The sequence below is a fragment of the Notolepis coatsorum genome (assembly GCF_963971535.1).
Source record: "Notolepis coatsorum genome assembly, contig: SCAFFOLD_578, whole genome shotgun sequence".
Lineage (NCBI taxonomy): Eukaryota > Metazoa > Chordata > Actinopteri > Aulopiformes > Paralepididae > Notolepis > Notolepis coatsorum.
In genome coordinates this window covers 96,675-116,446 of record NW_028174685.1, presented here as the reverse complement: position 1 = coordinate 116,446, position 19,772 = coordinate 96,675, and the positions used below count along the sequence as shown (strand labels likewise).

At 42.6% G+C, this 19,772-nt stretch overlaps 1 long non-coding RNA gene across 1 annotated transcript; it reads left to right on the top strand.

Annotated features, from left to right (window-relative positions):
* Positions 1–445: 445 nt before the first annotated feature.
* Positions 446–3,783, top strand: LOC311247501. The gene is made up of 2 exons (XR_014620847.1): positions 446–536; positions 2,857–3,783. It is a non-coding gene; the product is annotated as an uncharacterized lncRNA (long non-coding RNA).
* The last annotated feature ends 15,989 nt before the right edge of the window (positions 3,784–19,772 follow it).

Below are 19,772 nucleotides of genomic sequence, written 5' to 3'. Positions count from 1 at the left end.
TAAAGATCATTACAATTATTATTTTGTGCACGTTGTGCAAATTGAGAGGCTGTGCTCTTTGCACACAACCCTCGTACACTTGTAACATTGCCTCCAGGCTGCGATTGTAATGATAATCTTTACAATAATAATAATAATATTGCATTTCACTATAGACCGCAGCAGCGATAGAAATATATGGCGAATGTAGCTGTGCATTCACTGTACATGTATTGCAGGACAATGTGTGTACTGCCTAATATCTGTGTTGGTACAATTATATATTTTAGCGACTAGCCCACTAGCGTCCTGCTAGTTAAAGACAGCCGCGGAAATGCTGCGTTGTGTTGCAATGTACTACATGCATTTGTCTGAGCGGGGCGAAAGGAAAGGCGCATTACCGTACTGGCGTGCGGTGACGAATGCGGAAGCATTCTTGCACTCTTCCGCTGGCAATAAGTTACACCCGGACAGTATGCTGGATGAGGAAGGTCTTGGCCATGCTGCGATGGCTCCTAGAGGACAAGAACGGAGGTGCAGGACCTGGCTGTCAAATGGTTTGTAATGCTACAGTATAAATTATTGTATTACATCACACTCACCATCAATGACTCCACCATCACCCCCTCCCCCCTAGTCCGCAACCTCTGTGTCATCCTCGACCCCACCCTCTCATTTGACCCCATGTCCGCTCCATTGTCAAAACTTCATATTTTCACCTCCGCAACATTGCCAAAATCCGTCACTGCCTCTACCCCCTGCTGCTGAATCCCTCATACACGCCTTCATCTTTTCCCTCCTGGACTACTGTAACTCCCTCCTCACTGGCATCACCTCCCGCTCCCTCCATAAACTGCAGATGGTCAAAAACTCAGTTGCCCGCCTCCTCACTAACACCCGGTCCCGCGAACACATCACTCCTGTCCTCCACTGGCTCCCGATCAAGGAACGCATTAACTTCAAAACACTACTCCTCACCTTCAAAGCCATCCATAGCCTGGCCTCACCCTGGTCTTAAACTTTTTACACCAAGAGAACGGTGGGGAGAGAATATATACATATGATGGGGAGAGAATATATACATACAGTGGGGAGGAGACTGTACATTAGGAGGGGGTGGTTGGGAGAGAAATATACATATAATAGACAGTCTCCTCCCCACCGTATGTATATATTCTCTCCCCACCATATGTATATTTCTCTCCCACCCACCCACCCCCTCCTAATGTACAGTCTCCTCCCCACCGTATGTATATATTCTCTCCCCACCGTATGTATATATTCTCTCCCCACCATATGTATTTTCTCTCACCCACCCACCCCCTCCTAATGTACAGTCTCCTCCCCACCGTATGTATATATTCTCTCCCCACCATATGTATATATTCTCTCCCCACCATATGTATATTTCTCTCCCACCCCCTCGTAATGTACAGTCTCCTCCCTACCGTATGTATATATTCTCTCCCACCCCCTCCTAATGTACAGTCTCCTCCCCACCGTATGTATATATTCTCTCCCCACCATATGTATATTTCTCTCCCACCCCCTCCTAATATACAGTCTCCTCCCCACCGTATGTATATATTCTCTCCCCACCGTATGTATATTTCTCTCCCACCCACCCCCTCCTAATGTACAGTCTCCTCCCCACCGTATGTATATATTTTCTCCCACCCCCTCCTAATGTACAGTCTCCTCCCCACCGTATGTATATATTCTCTCCCCACCATATGTATATTTCTCTCCCACCCCCTCCTAATATACAGTCTCCTCCCCACCGTATGTATATATTCTCTCCCCACCGTATGTATATTTCTCTCCCACCCACCCCCTCCTAATGTACAGTCTCCTCCCCACCGTATGTATATATTTTCTCCCACCCCCTCCTAATGTACAGTCTCCTCCCCACCGTATGTATATATTCTCTCCCCACCGTATGTATATTTCTCTCCCACCCACCCCCTCCTAATGTACAGTCTCCTCCCCACCGTATGTATATTCTCCCCCCAACGTATGTATATATACCGCCATCTTTCTCCCGGGTTGGTGTGATCACATGACTGACAAAGCCGTGCAGTGATAGGCCAGAAGTCAATTCGATTGCATCCAGGCGCGATTGCTTATCCTGTCTGGGTAGCCCGGATGATGGTTTTTTGATCGAATTTTATACACCGCAATTATGCATCGAATTTTTTTTACATTGAATTTTATTATACATTCGAATTTTTTACATTGAATTTTTATTTCACATAGGTAAATTCAGAGCAAAAAAATTCAGATACATGATTTTCAAAGTAATTATTTTCAATGCTATAAATTCGGTGTCTGAAAAAATTCAGATACATTTTTCAAAGTAATTATTTTCAATGCTATAAATTCGGTGTCTGAAAAAATTCAGATACATGTTTTCAAAGTAATTATTTTCAATGCTATAAATTCGGTGTCTGAAAAAATTCAGATACATGTTTTCAAAGTAATTATTTTCAATGCTATAAATTCGGTGTCTGATAAAATTCAAAAATCAGATACATGTTTTCAAAGTAATTATTTTCAATGCTTTAAATTTGGTGTCTGAAAAAATTCAGATACATGTTTTCAAAGTAATTATTTTCAATGCTATAAATTCAATTCAGATACATGTTTTCAAAGTAATTATTTTCAATGCTATAAATTCGGTGTCTGATCAAATTCAAATACTTCTGTCACTCATTTGCTTCCATACTGGCTCTTGTTGTATTTTGTTATCTTGCTTTCCTTCTCTCTCTTCTCTCTCTCTTCTCTCTCTCTCTTCTCTCTCTCTATCTCATCCTCTTCTCTTCTGTCGTTGAATTTGTGGTTCGTTCTTTTTATTTGCCTTTTTCACTTTTCGTGTAGGGCAGTGAGTGGAAGTCCCATCCCCTCCACGTCGGGGACCAGCACGCCTCGCCGGGGCCGGCGACAGCTCCCCCAGACCCCCGCCACGCTACGCCCCCACGTCACCTATTCCCCCGTGGTCCGTAAGGCTATGCCCACGCCTCCCGGGGTGCCCCAGGGGCGCCTCCCGGCCCGGCCCCCTGGCGCTTTTCTCCGGAGCCCCCCCCAGGGGCCTCCCCCTGCCGGCCCCCCGCCACCCCACCATGGCTCACCTCGTCAGGGTCGCCACCCGCCACCTCGCTGGGGTGACGCGGGAGGAGGGGGGTCTCCATGGAGGGCGACGGTTGCTTCTACAACCAGGACTACGAGCCACGCCACGAGCCGCCCGCCTATGAGCAGAGCCCCGCATAACATTGGGGTCTTGTGCTTGGCACTCCGAGCATGGCACTAACACTGTCACGGTTAGGAGTTTGATTCCTGCTGGGGCCACCCGTTGTGAATGATGTATACAGTCATTCCAAAGCACTTTATGTCCTAGTAATAGAGCTGTGCTATAGAGATGCTGTCATTCATTCATAACTAAACCAAAAGACATTTATAAACAACGTCTTACTAAATGCAGGCTTTCATTTACAACTGAACGGCCATATCACTCGTTTTTGTATTAATTCTCCTAAAAAATGTTGCTAAGCTAGACTAACATGAAAGTTTAAGTGAAAGTACACACTTGAGTAAAAGTCAAAGTTTCTACTTTTAAATGTACTTAAGTAGTAAATTGAACTTTTTTTCTGACTGTCTATATTCTTCTGATAGCAGGTGTTTAATCAAAGATCCCCTGTGGGAGAAGCTGTTGCAGGGGAACAATGGGTTAATTTCATTGGAGGCTTTGTCGTTGGGTTCAGAGAGGAGGATGTGATATTTTTTTGTTAATAAATGTTTAAATATCTATTCAAGTTGTCATTTTTAACTGGAAAAAGTAGCATGTATGGGGGTAATTGTTACTTTACTTGATATTTGAGCTTCACTGCAGAATGGTGTATATTGTGTACAATGTGCACATACACTGAGAATATATTTCAGTGAGGTAGGAGACAGCATGTAAACTTCTGAATTGTTCAATGCGGGACATGCCAATACTCCATTGGTAAAGGGAAGGGTCCTTAAATATGTGGCATTGTATTACTAATCAACCATTTCCTACTGTATTTCCGGTAATGTATGGTCATAGGCAGATAGTGGAGTAGCTCTGGCAGAATACTGGGTACACAGTAAATTCCGCAAAGTAAATTTGACTCAAACTGAGTACATTTCACTCAAACTGAGTAAAATTTCTTTACTCAGTTTGAATCAAATGTACTCAGTTTGAGTCAAATGTACTCTGCGGAATTTACTGTGTAGTACCATTGCATTGGCAGTGTCGGCTAGGCTTCGGGCAACCAAACCTGGCCCAGTGTGTGTGGGTCGCATCTGGGCTGCTTTAGGCAACCCGACGTTCACCGCTTCCGGCAACCCCGGACATGGCCCAGTGTACTCGGGCCGGAATCGGCCAGTCAGTCATTGCCGCCTACTCGGCCGATCCGGACGTTCACCGCTTCCGGCAACCCCGGACCTGGCCCAGTGTACTCGGGCCGGAATCGGCCAGTCAGTCATTGCCGCCTACTTGGCCGACTCTGGCAGCCGGACTTGGGCCGACTAATTTCTTCCGGCCTGCCGGATACAGGCCATTAATGGGCCGGAACTTTTTGGCCACCTGGGCACTGTCACTTTATCTTACATCACTATTATGCAGTTTTGTATTGTTTAATTGTGTATTTTATTGTTTTATTGTGTATTGTATTGTTTTATTGTGTATTTTATTGTTTTATTGTGTAATGTATTGTTTTATTGTGTATTGTATTGTTGTATTGTGTATTGTATTGTTGTATTGTGTATTGCATTGTTGTATTGTGTATTGTATTGTTTTATTGTGTATTATATTGTTGTATTGTGTATTGTATTGTTGTATTGTGTATTGTATTGTTGTATTGTGTATTGTATTGTTGTATTGTGTATTGTATTGTTGTATTGTGTATTGTATTGCCATGCTGTAGGTCGAGGGGGCGGGACCCAAGAATTTTGCTCTTTTTTGTAGGTGAAATATGAAGAAGATGCAACAATAAAGCTGAATCTGATCTGTGTGTGTGTGTGTGTGTGTGTGTGTGTGTGTGTGTGTGTGTGTGTGTGTGTGTGTGTGTGTGTGTGTGTGTGTGTACATACACACAAGCACAGACATGTGCACACACACTCTCTCTCTCTCACACACACACATGCGTGCACACACACAAGCACAGATACGCACACACACTCTTTCTCATACATACACACAAACACATAAACACACACACATAAACACACACATAAACACGCACACACATTTCGGATATACTTTGGTGAGACGAGATCACATGTTAAAATGATTTATACTTTTGATGTTTCCATACAACAGAGCTTAATAAAAAATAATTAAATTAAATTAAAATGCAGAACAGATCAATTTAGCTGCTCTTTCTGCTCAATCTGTGGCTCAGCTTTGATGCTCCTTTAGGCTTTTGAAGATTCCTTCTTTCCCTTTCTGTCAAAAATTGGTGGGTTTTGCTAATTATTTCATATAGTTCCTCCCCGTGCCCTTTGGAGGGGGCAGTCCGTCTTCACTAGATCACACAGTTTGGATATCTGATCATTCATATTGCTTGAAATGTATTGATCATGTAAGATAATGTAGAAATCTAGGAAAAGGGCACACCGATTATGATCAAAGTCAAATGATTAGGACATGTGACTGATTTAAAGGTGAACTACACTTTTCTTTCTCTTCTCCATCGTCCAAACAATCTATTATTTACAAATTATTCGATATGTTGATACGAGCACAATCATGCGTACAATGTATTTGCATCATAATGACTCGTCTAATCAGTGTTTACAGCCCAGGGTTTGCATTGTTTTGAAGACAAACTCATTGGTCAAAGAGACGACGCTAATCCAGCCCTTATTTTCACACAATGGATGAGCATTCATTCAAACGCACGTCAATCTATTGATTCGGGGGAATTCACAAAAGTAAGGTTTTAAATCTCTGCCAATAGACATTAATAGTCGATCTGAAGATGGACAGGCGATTGGTAATACATCACCGATGGCAGCAAATCCATCTGTTTTTATTTGTCCAAAAAAAAAGTACATTCTCTTTGTTCTCGTCATGTCTGGCTATGAGCTCTGTTTCCTGAACAACTTATGGTCTTAAAATAATACTCACAGAAAAACTCAAAGTAAATATTTGTATCTTCTTCTTACTTCCAACTCTCTCTCTCTCTCTCTCTCTCTCTCTCTCTCTCTCTCTCTCTCTCTCTCTCTCTCTCTCTCTCTCTCTCTCTCTCTCTCTCTCTCTCGCTCTCTCTCGCTCTTGTTCTCGCTCTCTCTCTCTCTCTCTCTCTCTCTCTCCCCCTCTTCTTCTGCCTCTCTCGCTCTCTCTTCCTCTCCATATGGGTAACGCATGTATTCCCGGTAACCTGCCCCATTTCTAAGCCATATAACCCAGGACGTTATACGAACAACATTAAAATCTTTTCTCATGTCAAGAATGATTGTTATAGATGCCAAATAATTCACCTTTAAAAAAAATATCATGTAATGAGGGATGGCAGACCTCTAAAGTTGACCTAAGTTACCGGGAATACCAATTCACTATCTCCTCCAATTTAAGACAGAATAAAAATGTTTTGGTTGTTTTGTAGGGATATCATCATCATGTAACATAATACCATAGTTATCCCCGAGTTATCTCAAGAGAATTCAAATTTAGCTGAATCTGAAGGAAAAATCCGGGTATGGGATATGAGTCAACATAGTTCATGGCCTTCAATTGATAACAAACAAAAAAGGCTTAATTTTCATGGCAGATGCATGATATGTTTTGGGCATGATCTTGGCACCCCAATGAACAACCAAAATTAGTTTCGTCTTTTGTGGCCAATTATTTTAGGAGATAATTACGTTTCACATATTGATCCCAGGTTACCACGAATACCTATCCTCACAATTCCAGATAAACACTTAAATCTCCTATTTTACTAAAGATTGGAGAGATTTTATTTTTGGAAATCATAACAGCAATAATAAGGGTTAGGTGTAAACCAGAATTACTAGAATGTGTTGTGTTTTGTCTGTTAAAATGAGCAAAAACAAGGAAAGGGTATTCCCAGTAACTTAACAAAAAAGTGCAAAAAATACAGTTCTAGAACAAGTATTTAAATTTTTTCTATATTCAAGAAAGTGGAAAGGAACCCAACAGTTTCAATTGTCTGCACACAATCGTTGTTTTGTTATTCCAAGATGGCATTTGAACAGAATTTTGGTCACAACACACATGAATATTTGAGGCTCTTGATTGATTTCATGTTCGTGGTGAAATAACGTCCCCTGTTGGACCGTGGAGTCGAAGGCTTTGATCAAATGTCGACGCGAAGGGGCATTACAGACAAATGTACAGCTTAAAAACGTTTCCGAAGCCTTTACTGCTACACTACAGTACGTGCCTTGACAGAAGAAACATAATGCAGTCATCTCTTTTGGACAATACAAAAGACAAACGTGTCCAACTCTCTGATCTAGACCTTCATCGCAGACCTTCATCGCAGACGGCGCTACGGAACATCCCAAGGTCATATATCACACAATGTACCGACGTCTTCTTCAATCTGAAATGAAAAACAAACAGAAAAAATAACACTAACCTTCTTACTGTCTTCTACTACTACCATGCACTCTTCCTACTGTCTCTACTCAACACCGCAGCACCCAAGTTTCAACACTGTTTGATGAACATTGTCACTCGGCTGAAAGAGTCGTGCCCTTCCTGCTGACCTGTCGCACTCGAACTTGTAAGTCGCTTTGGAGAAAAGCGTTTGGCTAAATGTAAATACGTTCCACTGTATTACAGAAAAGGTACCACTGTCACATATTATGCACACGCCGCGAATGAGAGGGTGGATCCGGCCGGCTCCACGCTGTAACTGCCACGTCTGTTTTCCACGCGGTGACCTGCTGCATGCGGCCGGCAGCCCTGGCAGCGCAGAGGTCATTCACTCTTAACATAACACGTCTTTCTTATTCCCCCCCAGAGTCCAACATGCAATTGACATGCAATCTGGGAGAGGGCAGTGTTGTAGAATCCTATCAATATCTAAGGTTATTGTACAGTACAAGGAGGTCGCTAACTGGAAGGAGGAAAAAGGATCATAAGTGATAGAATTTGGTCTCCTCATCTGACTTCCAATATAGTCAGCAAGGAATAAACGTGCAGTCCAGACAAGAGAGTTCGAATTCAACTCATGGATTTATTTGTCTCTGCGGCCAAGAGTGAATAAAAAGGTTGCTTTTCACATACAAGGATTATCAGAATACATTAATCATGTCTGTTTTGTACAAAGGATCAACAAGGTTTGCATCTCAAAACCCCAACATGTACATACAACAGTCATTGTTAACATAAATGAAAATAGAGAATTTACTGTAAGCCCCTTTTCATATAAGTAAGCCTGGTTTCTAAGATAAGTTACATTCTATTCTAACCAAACATAATGGGTCCATCCAGCTTACTTACATGAAAATCAGCCGACAGCATTTCTCTGGGTTGGGAGCGGGGGAGCCACAGACCTGGGGAGGGTCTGGGCTCCTGAATAACACTATGTTTTGCTCTTAAATACTATAATTTCCCACCAATAATAGCACATTTTACTAATACGTTTGGTCCAATCCGGTTGGTTCTTCTGGAAGGGCGGTCCGCCCCTCCCCCTGGTTTCCTCTGTGGGGGCTGGCTGCCCCCACCTCCTCGATCTCCTGTGTGGGTCTTCCTCCAGTAAACAGAAGGGGGGCCGCCGATGGCCCCCGTCCTTGGCTGCTCAAGTCCCCTCTGAATGACTCAACATCCCTTCGTGTACCTTTATTGACCAGATCATATAACTGTGATAACTATACCAGGATTCTTAATTCTAAATAGCTATATAGATGTTTTTATTGATTTCTTTATCCAATCAAAGCCAATCAAGCATCATGCTTTTTCATTTAGCTTTAAACCATGTCTTTATTGATTAATGATCTTTTAATCCTGTCTTATACTTATCAGAGCCAGCTTATCTGGTCTCTGCTGTCGGTGCTGATATCTGCTATCATTTGGGTGTGACTTTTCAGTTTCTTTGTTCTATTGTTTGCTAGTGGGTGTTGAGAATGGCTGTTCCTGTAACACCAGTATCACTCCTTACTTTTACACTGAAAACACACTCTGCTGTTGAAAGGGTACACCTGGCTTTTTGCATTATGGTTTTCTGATTATACACATATATTTGATTATGAAATTCAAAGTCAATATCACGACAGCAGTTTATTGATTACCGTGGGGACCGGACCAGTAGCTGCATGCCGTGGATCCTTCTGGGGGCCCCTATATATAAATAATAAATAAATAAATAAATAATATAAAATATTTATATATATATATATATATATATATATACGCTTAAGTCTCACTCAAACCGTACCGCATACCCGTTTTGGACATGTCAACAAAGCCAGCCTGCACATTAAGAAGTCTTGAGTTACACCACAAGTGATTGGGCTGGACGGTGTTTAGAGGCGTGTTTAGACGCCGCGCCGGCCCCACCGCGCAGGCCGCTTGTTGGGTTCTCTCCTCCTCCTCCTCCTCCTCGCTCCCCGGCCCGCTGTGGTCAGTGAAATGGAAGACAATCAATTCCTCTTCCCGATGGTTCCACCAACTCAATATGATTTTTTGCGTTTTCTTGATAATATTAAGTCACGAATCGAGAGCTTTCCTCCTTCGGTCGGTCGGTCGGACGAGATGATAAAAAAAACTCTCGATACGATTTGATTCAAATCAGGGGGGGGGGGTTGGGCGCGGAGCGTGAGCATCGCTGGGGTCCGTGTTGCCAGGTGATGGATAGTGTAAGGGGGGGGGGGGGGCAGGCTGTGACCTTGGAACAGTAAGCGCCAGCTCAGATATCCAACATGATACCCATACATAGCGGCTCATTACGGAGGAGCGCCCTCTATGCAAAGAGCAGAGCTCACCGCTGGCTGGCTGACAAGGGGGGGGGGGCTAGCCTAACACTGCTGACCTAACAATAACACCAGGGGGGGGGGGGGGGCATCCCCGTCACCCCCACCTGGAGTCCTCGCTCCCTCCCCGGCCTCCCGCTGTAAGCCATCACTGAACCCAGCCCGTACACTCGGGCAACACACAAGGCTTACTCCAAACCCAGTGGTGGAGAGTAACTAAGTATTTTTACTCAAGTACCGTACTTAACCCTTTCACTGCCACACGACAGAAGGTTAACCCTTTACTATCACACAACCGACGGCGATGCTCCATCATTGGCATCATTACCTCCGCGGATGCTTCGGTTGTGTGATAGTAAAGGGCTAACCTTCTGTATTGTCACAGTGAAAGGGTTAACCGGCTGTCGTGTGGCAGTGACAGGGTTAAGTACAATTTTGAGCTGCTTGTACTTCACGTGCGTATTTTCATTTAGGGAACTTTATACTTTTACTCCACTACATTTAAAAGGAAATATGGTACTTTTTACTCCACTACATTTATCTGAACTCATCAGTTACTAGTTACTTTGAGGAAAAGGGTTTTGGATAGAAAACATGGCAACAAATGACCACATACCACTTTAACATAACCTTTAATCAGAGCAGCATAACTGGACCACATACCACTTTAACACAACCTTTAATCAGAGCAGCATAACTGGACCACATACCACTTTAACATAACATTTAATCAGAGCAGCATAACTGGACCACATACCACTTTAACATCACTTTTAATCAGAGCAGCATAACTGGACCACATACCACTTTAACACAACCTTTAATCAGAGCAGCATAACTGGACCACATACTACTTTAACATAACCTTTAATCAGAGCAGCATAACTGGACCACATACCACTTTAACATAACCTTTAATCAGAGCAGTATAACTGGACCACATACCACTTTAACATAACATTTAATCAGAGCAGCATAACTGGACCACATACCACTTTAACATCACTTTTAATCAGAGCAGCATAACTGGACCACATACCACTTTAACATAACCTTTAATCAGAGCAGCATAACTGGACCACATACCACTTTAACATCACTTTTAATCAGAGCAGCATAACTGGACCACATACCACTTTAACATAACATTTAATCAGAGCAGCATAACTGGACCACATACCACTTTAACATAACCTTTAATCAGAGCAGCATAACTGGACCACATACCACTTTAACATCACTTTTAATCAGAGCAGCATAACTGGACCACATACCACTTTAACATCACTTTTAATCAGAGCAGCATAACTGGACCACACACCACTTTAACATAACATTTAATCAGAGCAACATAACTGGACCGCATACCACTTTAACATAACCTTTAATCAGAGCAGCATAACTGGACCACATACCACTTTAACACAACCTGTAGAGGTAAATGGATAGAGGATCTAACACTCCCAAGCACTGGAATACACAAACATCATGTAAAATGCATACTTTTACTTTTAGATACTTGAGTGCATTCAATAGCAAATACTTCTCTACTTTTACTTAAGTGTGTATTCTTAAAACATGTAAAAAGGTAAGAACTAATGTAAAAGCTAGATGTGTTTCAATTTTGGGAGTTAAATTGTGGAATAGCCTTAGTGACGGGTTGAAGTTGTGTACTTCTCAGGGAGATTTAAAAAAGCCGTAATGATCAAATAATTCAGGAGTACATTCTTGAGTAAAACATACATTTTCTTTTTAAATATTATATCTTGCAGCATATTTTAAGTTTTTCTTTCTTATATTAAAGTAAGGATAAGGATAAGGATAACTTTTATTGATCCCTCACAGGGAAATTCAAGTGACATACACATACAGCTCATCGTCTCATTAAACAATCATCATATCACAATAGTTACATTTTTACAGTAACAACGGCACAACATAAATTCAAACAGGCATGTTCATTTGTTGACACATGACGACTACAGTATGTCTGAGACACCGTATGCAATTGTCGGCTGCAGCAACACCGGGGTGTTGTTGCGCCAGGCGGGAGGGAGGGAGGAGAGATTGTCCAGAAACCACTGTTCCAGCACCGGAAGGGGCGGGGATTATGACTCTGACTACAATGTTGTCAGCTGGGGGATAGGACTTTGGTGATGAGACAGTCTTCTTTGGCTCCCCCCCTCCAGCACGCGTACTATCGGCTGCCGTCACCAACACGTGGGATAGGCGCCGGGCGTACACGCGGGAGGGGGGATTGGGTATGGGATTGGGGGTGGGGGGGCCGCTTGCAACTCTTATCTCCCAGAGGGCCTTCGACTACAGCAGCTCCCTGGTTCGACCTTGGTCCAGGAATTTGTTTTGGCTGAACTGACTGGCAACATTTCTCCCAGCCACGTCACTTTAAATTTGATTTGAGTAGAGTGAAATATAACTCTATTGATTTGAGTGGAGTGAGTTTGAACAACTCCGTCCAAATGACTGAATGCATTAGTCCAAGTGTCCAAGTGTCTTAATCAGTTCATTTGGTAGGTCCTGTGCGCGGTAAACAGATCCAAAATCTTCTTATTGCAGTCCAAAAGCTTCGATAATCCAAAAATGACCACGTCTTCAAGTTGGTAGCCCGATTATGTCCCAAGAGGCAGAGAGGGTTGGCCTTATTCTGCTTCTTGACGAAAATATGCAATCCACTGATTAGATCCATTTCGAGTTGATTTGAGTATAGTCCGGCAACCGGCACGAAGCACAGAGCATAGCAGCGTCGGGCTCCATGGAGCAGTAGAGGCGGCGGTAGGAACGGCCTTGAGGAGCCTGGGGAGAGGAGAGAAATGCGACTGTCTCTGGGAAGGCTGGGAAGGTACAATTTATTTAATTTATCTATATATTAGTATATTTCGTTTTTAAGAATTGTAAAAGATAGGAGAAAATAAGCATGTGCTTCAGCCTATTCCTTTTTTAGGTCATTGAGTTTGGATTTGCGTGTGAGCTTACTTTGAATATGTACATTTGTCATTTTTTTTTTTTTTTGAAAGTCCACACAAGTGTGTTTTTGATTGATCTGTAAACAAAGACCGAAAATAAACTATTCATCATCAAGTAGAATCCGAATGGAGGACTTTAACTTTTACTAATTTATCTAGGTATTTCTACTTTTACTTAAGTAAAGGAACTGGGTACTTCATCAGCACTGTCCAAACCCATCGTACGATATCTAAAACCCCTGAACTATACGCATCCATTATGGCTATACACACACACGCACACACACACACACACACACACACACACACACACACACACACACACACACACACACACACACACACACACACACACACACACACACACACACACACTGTACAGACGTTGTTTATTTATTTAATTTTAAATGTGTTTAAATCTCTCAAGCCCAACTATAAAAATCGAACGGCCGGCGGTGGTGTGTGTGTGAGTGGTCCCGCTAATCGTAATCCCTGGATACTCCGTTATTGACAGCTTTGATTGACTCCGTCGCTCTTTAATAACGGCCCTCGCTGTAAAGCCTTTTATCATCACGTTTTACAACGGGGGGCAATGACCTCACGGAGCGGCGGATATACAGAGACCCTCGCGTGTGTTTTTCCAACCCCCCCCCCCCCCCCTTTTTTATTATTTTAGATACAGTAAACGCATAATATGGTAAAAGCTCGTCTGCTAAAGCTGGCTTGTCCATTATGAATTACAAAGGCAGTTTCCAATGGAAACAGTCTCGTCTTTGACGCGCCGTCACACAGCGCTGTGATCCCACGTGGATTTCCACCTCGCCGTATGCCAGGAAGACAGGAGTCAGATGAAGTTTACGACGAGGGGAAGACAAGACGCGCGCCGCGCGGGACGGAGAGAACACAGCATCTTGCCCAGTGATGAATTTTTTTCAAAATGTCTGCCGGGCACCGACTCTGCGGAAACAGATGGCGTGTTAATTTAAATGTTGGGGTCTCGGATGAGCAGACATTACCCCCGTGTCAACAGAGAAGAGCGGTGTCTTCCATCTCTGTGTGTTAATGAGTGAAACCATGTAGATGTACTGTGTGTGTGTGTGTGTGTGTGTGTGTGTGTGTGTGTGTGTGTGTGTGTGTGTGTGTGTGTGTGTGTGTGTGTGTGTGTGTGTGTATGTGTGTGTGTGTGTGTGTGTGTGTGTGTGTGTGTGTGTGTGTATGTGTGTGTGTGTGTGTGTGTGTGTGTGTGTGTGTGTGTGTGTGTGTGTGCGTGTGCGTGTATGTGTGCGTGTGTGCGTCTGTGTGTGTGTGTGTGCGTGTGCGTGCGTGTGTGTGTCAGGGACGCGGGAAGGGGGGTGCGGGGGGTGCTGCAGCACCCCCTCTCAATTATTGCAAAAAAAATAAATATATATATATATATAAACTAAAAGGAGAAAACCTTCAAAGGAAAGAAGGGACCGCACACTCCACAGGACTCGTTTTTGCTTATTTATTGTTTGCACAACGCGTTTCGCTGTCGCTTCCTCAGGTGCTATGCAGCAGGTGTCATCAATGATCATCATTATGTATAGCATGCTCCACCCCACATCGTAATACATCAAGCCCATTGGCTACTCAATTATCACATTTAATTTGATGATTTTGCAGGATGTAATGCATACAACTCTTAGTATAAAAATGATGCATAGAGACCACATATATACATACTCATTTTTGAAAATTATATAATACAAAATGAGAGAAGTGACAAATCTTAACATATCAAGCCCATTGGCTACTCAATTATCACATTAAAATTTATCATTTTGTAGGATACATATCACTTTTATGTATAGAAATGCCTAGATACCACATACATACACAGACTCATTTTTGAAAATTATATATAATAAAGCAATATGAGAGAAGTGACAAATACCTAGGTCATTAGACCTGATAAATAGTTTAAAACAGACTTAAAACCACACCCATATAGGTTACACAGAACGGATAGTGGTTACAAAAATGGATTCAGCTCGAGGGATTCATTTAGACCATGGGGTTCCACAGAATTCAAAGTAAAAATCCAGTACGCTTCCCTTTGTAAGAGAAGCTTTACTATATTACCGCCCCTCGGTGGTAGGGTGACTCTTTCGATTCCAATGAACCTTAGAGAGGCTGTGGAACCATGATCTCTCTCCTTATAGTGTCTCGCAATGGCATAATCCATATTGTTGTTCCTAATGGCTGCCTTGTGTTCTGCTATTCGCACCTTCAAATTTCGTTTTGTTTGTCCAACATAGACCTTACCACAAGGGCATTTCAGCATGTATATCACATGAGTGGTGTTGCAATTAATAAGGTCCCTTATTTTATATTCCTGCCCAGACTGTGGGTGGTAGAAAACTTTTGTTTTCATAGTGTTTGAACAATGGGTACATCGACCACATGGATGGTTACCACACAGCTCTGTTAGCCAGTTAGAGTGACTTACTACAGGGGATTTATACATAGAATTGACTACAGCGTCCCTTATGTTTTTTCCCCTTTTAAAACAAAATCTTGGTGGTAATGAAGAAATGTTTTTTAAAAGAGGGTCACATTTGAGTATGTTCCAGTGTTTGTCAATAATGTTTTTAACAACTTGAGATGAAGTACTATATTCTGAAACGAATGTGACTCTGTTACCAGGGGTGTCGCTTTTGTCAGATTCCAAAATAGTTTCCCTCTGTACATGTTTTGTCTTATTTCTGGCTGTGTGCACCACTGATGCCTTGTATCCCCTCTCTTCAAATCTGTTACTCATTTCATCTGCCTTCCTTTCTAGGTCTGTGGGATCACTACAGATACGTTTAAGGCGCAGGAATTGTCCGTATGGGATATTCTCTACCATACGTCTCGGGTGATGACTCTGTGCATGTAAAATAGTATTACGGTCTGTTGGTTTACGGAAGATAGTAGTGTTCAGGTTTCCCTCATCGTCAGCTGATATCCGTAAGTCTAGGAAATCAATATGTTCTCTGCTGTGTACCATCGTGAATTTTAAAGTGTGATGTGTACCATTGATATACTCCCTGAACTGGAATAACTCATCTTCCGAGCCAACAAACACCATGAGAATGTCATCTATGTACCTTTTCCAAAAAATTACATTTTTCAAGAGGGGCGAGGCATCTTGGTTGTGGATAAACTGGGATTCCCAGTGGCCCATAAATAGGTTGGCGTAATTAGGTGCAAATGCAGAACCCATGGCAGTACCCTGGATTTGAATGTACCATTTATCATCAAGCATGAAGTAATTAGATTTCAAAATAAAATTCGTCAAGCTGAGTAAAAAATCAGAGGAGACTTCATCATTTGTACCCAGAAAAAATGACATAGCCGCCAGGCCGTCCTCATGTGGAATATTAGTATAAAGACTTTCTACATCAAAGGATACTAGATATGCATTCTGTGGGATGGAAGTCTTTAACGACTTCAACACATCCCTAGTATCTGCAAGGTATGAAGGTAATGTCTTTACAATATCTTTGATAAAATAGTCTACAAATTGACTTAGAGGTTCTGATAAAGAATTGTTTCCTGAGACTATGGGGCGTCCTGGCGGGTTTGTCAGTTTTTTATGAATTTTAGGTAATAGATAAAAAACAGGTGTGACAGGGAATTCAACTTTTAGGAACTCGTATTGTTTTTTTGTGATGTTCTTACTTTTAAGTGCATCATCTAGTATTTTATCTCTGTCTGTCATTAACTGTTCAACAGGGTTGTGAAGAAGAGACTTATAAAATGCAGTATTGCTAAGTTGCCGTGTGGCTTCATACATGTAATCATTGACATTCTGTATTACAATAGAGCCACCCTTATCTGCCGGCTTGATAATAATTTTGTCATTTTTTCTCAATTCGTTTAGAGCTCTTCTTTCAACCTCAGTTACATTTTGATGCTTGATTGTCTTGTCTGATGATTTCACAAATGTCTGGATGTCTCGCTCAACTAGTTTACTGAAAGTGACCAAGGTAGGATTCAGAGTACTAGTGGGACAATAAGTTGATGATTTCTTCAATTTATTCATAGGATTAGTAGATATAGTCTGATCAGTATTTCTAAAAAGGTGTTTAAGGTGTAACAGTCTGAAAAATTTGTAGCAGTCCACTTTTAATTTAAAGACATTCACCTTATTTGTTGGAACAAATGATAGACCTTTACCTAATACCGATTGTTGGGCTGGTGTGAGGGGACAGTCCGAGATGTTGATCACGGCCTGTTGCTCCTGCTCCTGGTGACGACAGATGGCGGGTTGATGTCTTTTCTTCCCCCGCCTCGTCCTCTTCCCCTGGTCCCTCTTCGTTGGTTGTTGTGTGTGCGTCTAAAAAACGCGCATCCTGGGAATGGGTCGAGTCACTTGACAGGGCAGGATCAGACTCCTCGGTTGTGTAGTTTCCTCGGTTCCCGTCGTTGCGTTGGAATCGCTCCCTCTGGCGTGAGGCTGCTGGACGTCGTTCTTTCCACGCCGAGTCACTTGTCAGGGCAGGATCTGACTCCTCGGTTGTGTAGTTTCCTCGGTTCCCGTCGTTGCGTTGGAATCGCTCCCTCTGGCGTGAGGCCGCTGGACGTCGTTCTTTCCACGCCGGTTGTTGCCACTTGTAGACGGTCCCTCTCTTGAAGTCCTCAGCATGTCGTTCGAATTTGTTCCTTTTAAGAGTTTTAAGTTCACTCTCAAACTTCTGGAGGTCATCTTTCATCTTGCGTTCCAGGTTTGTGAATTCATCAGAGCTCAGTTTCACAACCAGCTCGTCTTTAATACGTTGAGCCTCTCGTTTGGCTTTGTCAGCTTCATTTGCGGTTTGTTCAATAGTAAGCAATATCAAGTCCATGGAGCATTTATTCAGTACTTGCTCCCATTTTTTTATAAAGTCGGGGTCCTCTCTTCCAAAAGCAGGTTGCTTGTGGATTCTCAGGCCGCGTGGAATCTGCTTGGCTTTCCAATATTCAGAGAGTGCAATCGAATGCCACTTTGATCGACACTCTTTAATGTATGAGTCCTCTAAAGCAGTCTTTAACTCACTTACGGCCGAGTAGTCCATGTGTCTGTCTTCACCATCAAATAGAGACTGCTGTGACAAGATCTTTTGAGCCTCTGTGTCACTAATCGACAGGCATTGAGCCTGAGATAGTTCTCCGTCAAACATCATGGACCCTTTAGAGTGCGACGAGACGATGTGGTATCTTGCTGGGGATCCACGCGAACAATTAAACTAGATAGGACTCGTGCACATCTGGTTGGACCCCGACTGGAGGTGCAGGTCAGCGCAAGAGAGATAAATAAACTAAAAGGAGAAAACCTTCAAAGGAAAGAAGGGACCGCACACTCCACAGGACTCGTTTTTGCTTATTTATTGTTTGCACAACGCGTTTCGCTGTCGCTTCCTCAGGTGCTATGCAGCAGGTGTCATCAATGATCATCATTATGTATAGCATGCTCCACCCCACATCGTAATACATCAAGCCCATTGGCTACTCAATTATCACATTTAATTTGATGATTTTGCAGGATGTAATGCATACAACTCTTAGTATAAAAATGATGCATAGAGACCACATATATACATACTCATTTTTGAAAATTATATAATACAAAATGAGAGAAGTGACAAATCTTAACATATCAAGCCCATTGGCTACTCAATTATCACATTAAATTTTATCATTTTGTAGGATACATATCACTTTTATGTATATATTTATGACATGCTGAGGACTTCAAGAGAGGGACCGTCTACAAGTGGCAACAACCGGCGTGGAAAGAACGACGTCCAGCGGCCTCACGCCAGAGGGAGCGATTCCAACGCAACGACGGGAACCGAGGAAACTACACAACCGAGGAGTCAGATCCTGCCCTGACAAGTGACTCGGCGTGGAAAGAACGACGTCCAGCAGCCTCACGCCAGAGGGAGCGATTCCAACGCAACGACGGGAACCGAGGAAACTACACAACCGAGGAGTCTGATCCTGCCCTGTCAAGTGACTCGACCCATTCCCAGGATGCGCGTTTTTTAGACGCACGTCCACGGTACGACTCACGACACAACAACCAACGAAGAGGGACCAGGGGAAGAGGACGAGGCGGGGGAAGAAAAGACATCAACCCGCCATCTGTCGTCACCAGGAGCAGGAGCAACAGGCCGTGATCAACATCTCGGACTGTCCCCTCACACCAGCCCAACAATCGGTATTAGGTAAAGGTCTATCATTTGTTCCAACAAATAAGGTGAATGTCTTTAAATTAAAAGTGGACTGCTACAAATTTTTCAGACTGTTACACCTTAAACACCTTTTTAGAAATACTGATCAGACTATATCTACTAATCCTATGAATAAATTGAAGAAATCATCAACTTATTGTCCCACTAGTACTCTGAATCCTACCTTGGTCACTTTCAGTAAACTAGTTGAGCGAGACATCCAGACATTTGTGAAATCATCAGACAAGACAATCAAGCATCAAAATGTAACTGAGGTTGAAAGAAGAGCTCTAAACGAATTGAGAAAAAATGACAAAATTATTATCAAGCCGGCAGATAAGGGTGGCTCTATTGTAATACAGAATGTCAATGATTACATGTATGAAGCCACACGGCAACTTAGCAATACTGCATTTTATAAGTCTCTTCTTCACAACCCTGTTGAACAGTTAATGACAGACAGAGATAAAATACTAGATGATGCACTTAAAAGTAAGAACATCACAAAAAAACAATACGAGTTCCTAAAAGTTGAATTCCCTGTCACACCTGTTTTTTATCTATTACCTAAAATTCATAAAAAACTGACAAACCCGCCAGGACGCCCCATAGTCTCAGGAAACAATTC